This window comes from Nomascus leucogenys, chromosome 12 (genome assembly GCF_006542625.1).
Source record: "Nomascus leucogenys isolate Asia chromosome 12, Asia_NLE_v1, whole genome shotgun sequence".
Lineage (NCBI taxonomy): Eukaryota > Metazoa > Chordata > Mammalia > Primates > Hylobatidae > Nomascus > Nomascus leucogenys.
This window is the reverse complement of record NC_044392.1, coordinates 39,725,128-39,737,752: the sequence shown is the minus strand read 5'-3', so window position 1 is coordinate 39,737,752 and position 12,625 is coordinate 39,725,128. Positions and strand designations below refer to the sequence as shown.

General features: G+C 37.1%; 1 protein-coding gene across 2 annotated transcripts in view; it reads left to right on the top strand.

The window, feature by feature from the left end:
* The window catches only part of ATF6 (activating transcription factor 6), a 214,357-nt gene that overhangs the window by 160,954 nt on the left and 40,778 nt on the right, over positions 1 to 12,625 (top strand). The window lies entirely within an intron of this gene.

The window sequence follows — 12,625 nt, the reverse complement described above, 5'->3', positions numbered from 1 at the left end:
GAAGAGAAATAACTCACTCCCATTACCAGTTGTGGATTATAAATGAGCACAGCGTTATGTTATTGACTAGTTGCTTTCTCTGACACATTATATTGAAAATCGGAGAGTTGGCCATCTTTTTCAAGCTTGTGTATCTCACATAATGGAGGTACTAGTAAATTTTCTGTCTGGTAGCAAAAACCTCATAGTATATGAAGAAGATGAAAATGAAAAGCCCTTTGAACTAACCTGCAGTTGAACCAGTTCACATTTTGATTGATAAATATAATTAAACCTTCAAATACAATTATAAAATAAAACACTAGAATTTTGGGGGGATTCCAGATAAGTTTCAATAAAATTTAGTCTTTAGGGGAAAAGTAGTATTCATCATACATTTTAAGACCATAGAGGACCTTAGAATTTCGTGAGCTGTATATAGACGGCTTATTAGAAATGCTTAGGAAGCAACTTCATAGACATAAACATAAATGGGCTTTTTGTTAAAGCATAAAAATTACAATATTTACTTAGCCTTACAAAGACATTCAGAATAAGTTTAAGAAAAACAGTAGCATTGAGAAGAACATCTCTTTCTTCAGTAAAGACATACCTCTGAAGTTATTCATGGAATAATCATTTACTATCTGAAGAAGAATATATTCCAAAGTGCATTTTATTACATTCCAAAGAATGTATTTAGGAAGTCTCACTTATTCTCAATCTATAGGTACTTAAGTTTCTCTGCCTAAACTAGAATAGACCAAAGGGTCAGCTTATGCTCAGAAAGGCTATTTTCTAAGCTTTATTAAGGCAGAATTCACTTAATTTTGTTCTTCTGATATTGGGTTCTTATGCAAGAGAATGCCTGGTCTTATTTTGTAACAGTGAGCTATCTATTTATATTAAGCCAAAACCAACAAGATGCTGTTTGACTATGTTTATCTTGGCCAGGTGACTGATTTTTGAAGAGGAGCCTTTCATGGATTTGGAAAATCCAGTCATTAGAGGATCATTGTCTTTTTAATCTGTTTCAGACTCTTTGTAAATAGTCTTTTTAAAAACTTCCCTTTTTAGGATAAGTCCTATTAAAAAATTAAAATTCAAATTCAAGAAATATTGATTGAATATATACCATGTTTCAAGTACCATGCTACATCCTCAGCCTTCTCTCTGAACAGTCTTGCTCTGAGGATACTTCTTAAATTAGAGCCTGATTTTTTCCCCTTCCTCATATACCTCAAAGTCTGCAGCAGGGCAGGTGGTATCCTTGCTTCCCACTACAACTTTCTAATTATTTCTCCTTCTTTCTCCTTCAGTCCCCTTAACATCTTGCAAATCTATCACATCACACTTTACTCCTCTAACCCTTATTTGTTGCTGTCATCTACTCCACCTTCACTGACGACTCCTCCACTGCCTCTGTCATCCTGCTGTCTAACTTCAGCATCCCCGTAGAGAAGTCATTAGTACTCTAGCCTTTTTTGATCCAGTCATCTTTTATTCTGCACCACCTCAGCCTCCCATCCATATGGTCATAATCTAGACCTTATCATCATCAATAGCAGCACTCCCTTTGAAATCTCCTTTTCAGGCATCCCACTCTCTGACTGTTACTCTCTTACTTTAAAACTCACACTCCAACTACTTTCTTACCTTACAAGTCTACAGTCCTTTGACCCTGCCACTTCTTTTCTGTGTCCATCACATCCTTAATGGCCATACATTCCTCCTTACCCAGCTTAAATTCCGTGGTCCTGTACTGTCACCACTCTCTTGTGAACACCCCTTACTTCCTGGCTCCTTTCTTAGGTCTCACTTTCTTGGAAAAACTGCTCTCTAGGTAAACCCAGCACTTCTCTCTATGCCTGCTCTGAAGCAGCTGAAAATTGCTAGAAAGTATCGTTCAGTGAGAACAAGTAGATTCACTTCAAATTTATGACCATTAATTTCAAAGGGATATTTAATATTGCCAGTCATTACTAGTAAATTCACTTTCCCTGTCTCTCTGAAAAAAGAATTTCTCACCTTCTCTTGTCAAAACTCCAACATCCTCTCTTCCCACCCCCTCAGCTGATGAACTCACCAAATACTACACTGAGAAAATAGATGTCATCATGCAAGAGCTACATCATGTTTCCACTGCTACCGGCCCAGCTGCATCTACACCCACAAACTCTGCCTTCCCTCTTGTTGCACTGAAAGAAAAGTCTCTTCCATTGGGTTCTAAATCCCAGCTTTGCTACTTGCTAGATATGTATCATTGGGCAAGTTAATTAACTTTTCTGTACCTCAGCTTCCTCATCTGTAAAAGAAGATATTAGTAATACCTTCCTCTAAGAGTTGATGTGAGAATGAAATGAGTAAAAAAGCTTTAAATAGTGCCTGACTATTTTGGGGTTAGCTGCTGTTTTACTGCAATAATCATCATTGCCATTGTCCTTAAGACATCATTGCCAACTTCTAAGGTAATTTCTTCCTTTTGGACCCTGACTCCTAGCACTTCTCACAGTGCTCAAAGACTTTACTCTGCATTTATACCATTCCTCTTTTATACAGTTTCTTCTTCTCTACTGGGTCATTCCCATCAGCATACAAATGTCTTTTTTTTTTTTTTCTCAAGGGAGGGACTCATTCTGTTGCCCAGGCTGGGGTACAATGGCGTGACCCGTGGCTCACTCCAGCTTCCATCTCCTGGGCTCAAGTAGTTCTCCCACCTCAGCCTCCCGAGCAGCTCCTGAACACAGGCACATTCAACTCCCAGCTAATTTTTAAATTATTTGTAGAGACAGAGTCTCCCTATGGTGCCCAGGCTGGTCTTGAACTCCTAGGCTCAAGTGATCCTCCTGCCTCAGCCTCCCGAAGCGCTAGGATTACAGACATGAGCCACTGCACCCAGCCCAAAATGTCTTAATATTACTGTTACCTCTGGTGTAGGGAGACTTCTTTGACTTCACATACTATTTCTCTGTTACCCTTTAGAGCAGAACTCTCAAAAGACTTACACTCACTGCTTCTACATCCTTACCTCTGATTCTGTCTTCTTTTCACCCTTACCAAGCTTTTGCCATTTCACTTCATGAAATGCTCTTGGCCCTTCCACTCCACTGAAATGCTGTTGCAAAAGGGAAGTCAATGACAAATATCTCTCCAAGTCGAAGGTCATGTCTCCATGGTCATCTTACTTGACCTCTCGACAGTATTTGACACAGCTAAGTATTCCCTCTTTTTTTTAGTCCACCCAATTCTTATTTTTAAAAATTTCAAATCTATAGAAAAGTCGACAGATGAGTGCAGTAAATATCTAGAGACCTTTAACTAGATATCACCAATTGTTAACATTTTTCTATATTTGTTTTATATCTATATATGTACACTCACCAGATTTTAAAACCTATTTGAGAGTGAATTGCAGATAACATGATGCTTTACCCCTAAATATTGGAAAATACATCTGCTATAGAAAGGACTTTCTCTTACATAACCACAATAAAATGACGATACCAAAAAAGTTTAACATTGATACAGTAGAGTTCAATGTATAGCATATATTCAAATCTCTCCATTTGCCCCCAAAATATTCTTTATAACTTTTTAAATATATGTTCCAAAGATTATACATTACACCACTCATCATACCTCTTTGGTTTCCTTTAATCTAGAAAAGCTCCTACCCTTTTTACTGTCTTTCATGACATTTACATTTTTAAAAATTAGACTTATTTAGGTATAATGTACATACAATAAAATTCACCAATTTTTTGTATACAGTGTAATGAATTTTGACAAAAGTAAACCATTGTGAAGCCACCATTTCAACCAAGATATAAATGTTGTCACTACTTCAAAAAATTCCCTCATGCTCCTTTCCAGTCAGTCCCCTCCTGTACATTTTTGACATCCCTTCCTTCTTGAAATGTTATTTTCTAGGCTTTCATGATACCATGACTTGTCTAGGTTTCCTCCTGTATCTCCTCAGTCAGCTTATCCAGCTTTTCCTCTTCTGTGAGGATGGAATCTTGTTTGTTATGTTTGCCGCTTACCACCATATCCCCAGCCCCTGGAACAGTACCTGGTGTAGGAAACCTTGAAAGATGAGGCACTTTCATTTACATTAACTCATGTCATGCTGAGCTGCCAGCTAAGTGCAGGTTAACTGTTCTTTATTCAAATGCTTGGGATCATGTGGTGTGAATCCATTGGTCAAAAAGGAAAGATAAGAAGGACAAAATGCATGGGACCAGAATTATTTCAGATTTTGGATTGTTTCAGATTGTGGAATATTTGCATATACATAAGGAGATATCCTGGGGATGGGACCCAAGTCTAGACATGAAATTTATCATTTATGTTTCAGATACACCTTATATAAACAGTCTGAAGGTAATTTTATACACAATTTTTTTTTTTTTTTTTTTTTTGAGCAGAGTCTCGCTCTCCCGCCCAGGTTGGAATGCAGTGGTGTGATCTCTGCTCACTGCAAGCTCTGCCTCCCGGGTTCACACCATTCTCCTGCCTCAGCCTCCTGAGTAGCTGGGACTACAGGCGCATGCCACCACGCCTGGCTAATTTTTTGTATTTTTAGTAGAGACGGGGTTTCACCATGTTAGCCAGGATGGTTTCGATGTCCTGACGTCGTAATCTGCCCACCTCGGCCTCCCAAAGTGCTGGGATTACAGGCGTGAGCCACTGCACCCGGCCTTTATACACAATTTTTAACAATTTTGCTCATGAAACAAAGTTAATATACATTGAACCATCAGAAAATAAAGGTGTCAGGTGTGGATTTTCCACTTGCGGCATCATGTCAACACTCAAAAGGTTTTAGATTTTGGAGCAATTTGGATTTCAGATTTTTGGATTAAGGATACTCAACTTTTATTCTCTTTATTTTTTATAGATAATGCCTCAAGAAAGTAATTCATATCATTTATACAACCACTATATAGCAGAGCCAAGATTTACATACATTGTATAAAATATCTTCTAATTAATTACATTGTTAATTCAGTATTAAAGACAGATGTGCAAGGATTGAAAATATTTGGGAATCCAAAATTTAAGATTTTTATACCATTTTATTCCTACACTATAAGGTTGAAAGATTCATTGGGAGCAGTATAACATAATACAGTCATTTGAATTTGATAGGTATACGTTTGTTGAATAAAAGAATAAGTAAGGTAAATGTTATTGAAAATATTTTACTAGTTTAATAATATTTTATATAATTAATAATAGTTGGAAAGCACAAATTAGTCTAATCTTTTCAAGTGTAAAGTAATTAAAACATATACTAGGCTACCTTTCTACCACATTGAGATTTGGACTTCAGAGTGAATTGAAATTATTAGCCTCCCTTTCAGCAATTGTTCTATAAATAAAACCATGCAAAAAGTTGTCCTATAGGAAACTATAATTCTATAGGATTCTTCAAGACCCAGAGATAAATTTCTTTGGCTTATTAGACTTATGGATTTGACAAATTATATTATAATTACATAATGTATAATCTGAAGAGTTTAAGTTATGTAGGCACAAAAAGTTTGAGTGCCTATTTATTGAAAGAGCAGAGACATTGTGAGGATATCCCTAATATCAGAGTTGTTCATTCTGAGCATATAAGGGTTTGAGAAAGTTGAATAAAATACATTTTCTGTCATTTCTGAGTTTAAAAGTTACATACAACTTGGAAACAAAAATGAGTTGTGGAGGTGATCCCTCTCTCTGACTCAAGTGGGGCTTGTAAAATTTTGGAGAGGGTGGCAAAGGACAGAAAGTGAAGACAGAAATTCAGATTTTATTGAGCAACTGGTTTGTGTAATATGCTGGATGGGGATATTTGTAAGATGAATTTGATTTTCCAATTTAAGCACAGTAAATTACATTTCCAGGTCAATGTCTGGTCTTAAACTGTAATGTATTATGATTATACTTTGTGGTTTTGAGCCATGGAAGAAAGTTTCAGAAATCGCTAAAGAGAGTAGGATATGGGTGTGAAATTAATGCCATTTGGAAATCACCACTCATATCGTCTGTGTTCTCCATGCCAGTTTTATTTTTGTAATTTATTGTTTTTTACTTTGCATTCTGTTTATTATTTAAATTCCTTTGTTTCATAAGAGAGTTGAAAACAGGTTAGTAAAGCTGCAAGAAAGTAAGTCTTTCTTTGTCCGAGGAAGTTGTCACACAGAAGATTATTGAAATAAAAATAGAATGCTAGGTATGCTTTGAAAAGGCTTTTTTAAAAAAGGATTGCATGGTTGGTGGAACAGTGGATGATGGACTAAAAGCTACTGATTTCTTTTTTTTAAAGGATTTTGGAAGTTCTACTAGTAGTTACTGTAAGCTAACATTTCCTGCTTTTAAGTTATTTCTACTTACGTTGTGGTAAAACTGCTCATTTCCTTTCTTTCACTCTTGATAAATAATTGAACAAGATAGAGCATAGAAGAGGGGTTTTTTTATTTGATTTTTTAGTGATAGATATGTTTGTTTTTTTTAATGGTAGATAGCTAAACTTTGTAGATATCTTTCATAAGGGAATGAATTCTGTGAACAAGCCATCAGCAGATATGTTTCATAATTTGGCCAACATGTTCATTGATTTGTTTTTACCGTTTCCCTTCCCTTCTGTATGCCATGTACCTGTTTGTGTGGTACATGTGTAATAAAAATAAACAACTGTTTATAACTGTTACTTGAATTAAGGGCCCACGTAGATGAACAAATGACTACCAGGCTAAACTGTAATTATATTTAATCTCAAAGTAATTTCCATCCATATAAAGAAAATCTAGAAGAGCTTAATAGCAATGGTTGCAAATACTAGTGCCAGCACATGCAACACATTTTTAGTTGGAGAGGTCGTAACAGAAGGGTAGGAAGCAAACCAACCAAATAAATGTGTTGGTTTTAAAAATAAAAGAATTTTCATATAACTGCTTTTGATGATCACAGTTTTTTGGACTATCCCAAGGCAAATATATTTGGAAACTGTCCTATTCATTCTGCTCAAGCAGCCTGGTTTCCTAAGCAGGTCAAGAGTTTTTCCTTTTACCCTTCTCAATTTATTTCTCCTTAAAGATCTGCAGGTTGTCTATTTAAAAAAAATGTATTATTTACCTTGCATTTTCATTGTAATTCATTTAATTTCAATTTCATATAATTGCATCCAGACAGTTGAATGGAGTCTTCACTTAAAACTATGTTTTAGTTTTTAAAAAATACATAATCATAGTTCTCTTTCTCTCTCTCTCTCTCTTTTTTTTTTTTTTTTTGAGACAGAGTCTCGGCTCTGTCACCCAGGCTGGAGTGCAGTGGCACGATCTCGGCTCACTGCAACCTCCACCTCCTGTGTTCACGCCATTCTCCTGCCTCAGCCTCCCAAGTAGCTGGGACTATAGGCGCCCGCCACTATGCCCGGCTAATTTTTTATATTTTTAGTAGAGAAGGAGTTTCACCATGTTAGCCAGGATAGTCTCGATCTCCTGACCTCATGATCTGCCCGCCTCGGCCTCCCAAAGTGCTGGGATTACAGGCATGAGCCACCATGCCCAGCCCTTTTTTTTTTTTTTTTTTTTTTTTTTTTTTTTTTTTTTTTAGGAGACAGGATCTTGTTATGTTTCCCAGGCTAAACCTGAGCTCCTGGGCTCAAATGATCCTCCCACCTCAGCCCTCTAGTAAGTAGCTGGGACTATAGGCATGTGCCACTGCACCCAGCTTTAGTTCTCTAACTTTTGACTCATTATTAAAACTAGTAGTAAAATTCCCATACTAAGAATTTCCACTGAGGAAAGGAGAAAAAGCACACTATTCACCTGAAAAAATAATTTTTTTTCTCAAAACATATATACAGATCCACTAATTATGTGCAACTGGCAAGTAAAAGATGAGAGTTCACATTTACTCTACTAACTTCAATAGGTACTACCTTTGTAGAGACCTGAGACCTGAACTGATTTGGCAGTTGTCTACAGAGAAGGCAATCACCTACAGAGACAGAGTATGAATCAAATTATCTTTAGAATTTAGTGGAATTTGGCTGAATTCCTTAGATCCGTTTTTAGCTCACTGCCCCACATTGATGCTAAGATACCAGTTAGGCCTAGACCAACAATGATGATTTAGATCAATTCTAAACCAGAAACAATAGGCTGATTTATTTTTAAGACATCAGTTAGGTACCAGGTAAGATAAATTCCCAATGTCTGTGGTATAGAATCAAAAATTAGAAGAATATGATACATAATAGAATATTGATGACTAGCATCAGTTGGTACCTTGGGAGATAAAAATTGAACTGGGCTGTCAAGGATATTTAGAATATAAGGATAAAGAAAATATAAGGTATTTGTGTAAGGCATCTAGCTACAAGTTGCAAAAACCTAAGATTTGGCTTAAATAAGTTGGTTTCATTTCATTTCATTTCATTTCTTTTCATTTCTTTTCTTTTCCTTTTCTTTTTCCTTTCCTTTTCCTTGCCTTGCCTTGCCTTGCCTTTCCCTTCCCTTTCCTTTTCCTTTCCTTTCCTTTTTCAGAGTCTCAATCTGTCACCCAGGTTGGAGTGCAGTGGCGTGATCTTCGCTCACTGCAACTTCTGCCTCCTGGGTTCAAGTGAGTCTCCTGAGTAGCTGGGACTATAGGCACACATCAGCATGCCCAGCTAATTTTTGTATTTTTAGTAGAGACTGGGTTTTGTCATGTTGGCCAGGCTGCTCTCGAACTTCTGGCCTTAAGAGATTCACCCTCAGCCTCCCAAAGTGCTGGGGTTACAGGTGTGAGCCACCGTGCCTGGCCATCAGTTGTTTTTTGTTTGTTTTATTATATTGAGAAGTCCACAGCAAAGAATCACAGTGAATGAGCCAGTTGCTGTGTTGAGTCAACAACTTAAGAGCGGCTAAGGCCAAGATTGCTGAAATTCTTTTGGCCCTTCCCAGATGATCACAAAGTGACTGTTGCAGCTCAAGCCATCATATTTGTATTACAGGCAGAAAAAAGGAGGTGTCTATTAAGAAAGCAGACATTTTCCAGAAATTTCTAGAAAGCTCTGCTTATGTCTTATTGAACATAAACTGTGTCAACTATTTAGGCCTGGCTTCAAAGTAGGCTCAGAAATATAATATTCTAACTAGGCACACTATGATTTGAAAAAAAAATTGGAGTCCTTTTAGTAAGGATCTCCCCTCGGCCTCCCAAGTTGCTGGGATTACAGGTATGAGCCACCGTGCCTGGCCATCAGTTGTTTTTTTGTTTGTTTTATTACATTGAGAAGTCCTCAGCAAAGAATCACAGTGATGAACCAGTTGCTGTGTTGAGTCAACAACTTAAGAGCGGCTAAGGCCAAGCAGCAGCTGCTTGCTGCAGCACTCTATCATATGCTAAATTGGAATTGAGCAAAGTGTCTGAGAAGAGACAGTAAAGAGAGGATTCATGTTGAAAAGAGAAATATTTATTTATTGCATGGGATGCAGCCAGATGATTTAGGTCATTAATGAGTTGAGGAAGTAACTTTAAACTATCAAACATAAGAATAACACAATGAAGACTCTATTAAGAGACTATTAATCTGGCTAAGAATTGTATATAGAAAAAAAATGAAGAGAGAAGATGAGCTAGGATAGATACTAGGATAGATACTTTGGAACAATCTCGAGATGAGGTGATTCAAAGCTTGGAATGGGAAGAAAGGAAAAATTTCCAAAGAAATTCCAAAGGAAAAATCTGTATCATTTGGCAGCTGATTATTTATAAAGGAGAGAGAAGGAAAAGCTGATCCCATGATTTTGAGACCAGAACACTGAGAGACTAGGACTGCCATTCAAAGAAATGGATAAAATGGGAGGGACAGTGTGAGATTTACGCATCTTGAATTAGAGATGTCATTGGTGGGTATTTTTGTGTATCTCTTGTAACAGATTGGTGGGTATTTCTGTGTATCTCTTGTAACGGAATACCAAGTAATTCTTTTTTTTTTTTAAATGATTTCCATAAGCTTTTTTATTACTACATCTATAATGTGTATTTTATGAGCAATCATAAAGAAAATTACATTTGGGAATTATCCTATGTCTACTAAAACATTTGCCAAGTTTAATATCATGTTGTGAAAAGTGGAATAGATGAATTTCATTTTCTTTCCTTTTTGTTAGATACTACCAGCCCCTCACAAGTTAGTGTCCCTTTCCGTCTGTTGTATTGTCTTAGACTTCTCATTCACCACCTTGATGCTTTTACAAGATACAAAGCCTATGGAGATAGGCATGGGGCAGCAAGAAATACAGAGTGGGGATCTGCAGAGAAAAGTAAGATGAGCCCTCTTTCTTTGCTTGTTTTCCCTGTTTGTTTGTCTTTTTTTTTCTTTGCTTTGCCTTGGGCATGATTGGGATTACTGAGATTATTCCTCTTGTCTATATTGTTGCGGTAGTATTTTAACTGGTCTCCCTAATTTGTTATTTTTCCATCTTAATTCCTACAATTCACCCTGCATACTGCTGCCAAGATGAGTCATCCTTACATACGGCTTTTGTTATATCATTATCCTTCTTGAGAACCAGCAGTGGATTTTCAGTGTCTATCAGATGAAATCCAAATGCTTTAGCCTGGCGTCAAAGGCCCAGGACGGTCTGTCCCCACATTATCTTTTCAATTCAGTTCTAACCAAACTGTTCTACTAACAGTTCCTTGAATCTGTTTTCATTAGTTCATTTAAAAATACTCATTCGCTGATTCTCCTTTATGCCTAATGCTGGAGATACCAACATAGAATAAGGTACCCATGATTTGTACTTTACTGTAGCCTCTAAGTGGAAGAGACAGAAGAAAACAACAAAAAAAAAAATTAACAACCCAAACAAAACAATTGCAGCTTATGACGGTTTGGGAGAAAGAAAGAAATATGGTCCCTTCATGAAATATGGTGGGAGTCAGGGGTAGAGAAGACCTTTTTGATTGGGTACTGAGGGGATAACAGTTAAACCAAGATCTGAAGGATGGGAAGAATCAACTGTGAAGAGCCAAGGGGCAGAAGAGTCCAAGCAGAGGGAGCAACAAGAGAGCAGAGGCCCTGAGCCTGGAAAGAATGTGTTAGTTTTAGGATTTGTCAGAACACCAGTAAGGCTAGAGTAGGACCCAGTAGGGAGAGGTAGGAATGATACGAGATCAGATCAGGAAGGTAAACAGGGGCCACATCAGACAGGGAATTGTAGGCAGTGGTGAAGAGTTGTGATTTATCAATATAGTGGGAAGGTGCTGAGGAGTTTGAGGTGGGAAGTGATTTGATCTGATGTACATGTAAAGAGATCACTCTATTTTTGCACATGTGGTGTCCATGTCTTAGATTATCTGCCCTCTTCCCTCCAGGCTGTCTCCTACCCATCCTTCAAAATCCAGCTGAAATCCTACCACCTCTGCAAAACTTTTGCTTTACTTCTGTGGACCACTAGAATACTTCTGTAGGTCCTAGAATAAATAGTCTTTCCTCCACTGAACATCCTTAATGTAACCACCTCTCATTTATGGCTTTATCTAACACTACTCAAAGATAATTACCTTGAAGGTGTTTGTTTGTTTTTTTTATCTGTGTCTCTTCTTCCTCTTCATCCCATGCCTAAAGAAATGCTCTGATACTTAATTTTTAATATATACTTAGTGTTGGGAAATTTTTGCCTTTTTATGATTCACAAAAAATATCTGTTCTATAGCTGTATCTTGCCTCCCTCATTTCCTCTGGTTGGCCTTACTTCTCTCTTATTTCTTGAAGTCATTAGTGTATACATTTTTAACTCTTCCCAAACCATTAGATTTTCTCCCACTTAGCAGAGCCTCTTCTGAACTCTCTACTATAAGGTAAACTTGGAAATAAATAGATTTCTTTAGTGGAAAAAATAGGGTTAATGGTAGAGCTGCCTTTATGTACTTGGAATGTTATTACTTTGCCAAGAATGGTTATTGTGTTGATGATTTATTGGCAGTTGCATGGGTAATTTTTCCATGAATAGCTTGTCTTTATTGTATTTGATTTACTAATTAATTATTTAGTTTATAGGAACCTTCACAAGACCCCAGAGGTTTAGATTCAATCAGCTTGCATTGAACCTTCTAGGATATTAGTTACTTCTTTGACCCAAATGAGCCAGTTGCTGAGCCCCCTGTACCTAAGTGACCTTCAGAGTCTTGTTAGCTTTCAGTGAGATCACATTCACTCTTTCTCCCTTGTGGCAAAAATCTGTTTTTACTCAAACAGATGATTTAGCTTTCAACAAATAAAAACTAGAGATCAGCATCTATTTAAGCCAACAGAGTTGGTTTGAGCCTCCCACTAACTCTCCAAAGTCTGTGTTATTTTTTATTTTTTAACGTTAAGCTCCTCATAATGGATTTATCTTTGTACAGGGAAATCAAGAACCTTGCACTTTGTCAGAAGATGAGCCACTTCACATAATCTCAAGTTTCTATGTTTTAGAAGAATTGCTTAGTAAGCACAGGTTCAACTGCTCTGCGTTCTCTCTTTTGCAGTTACACCAACTGGAAACATTGGGGATCATAACTTTCTGTGGAGTGTTACATAGGTGTGTCAGCACTTATATGATACTTTCTTTGTTATTTAAGACATCTGCAAGCTGAGGATGGCCAGTGTCATTTCACA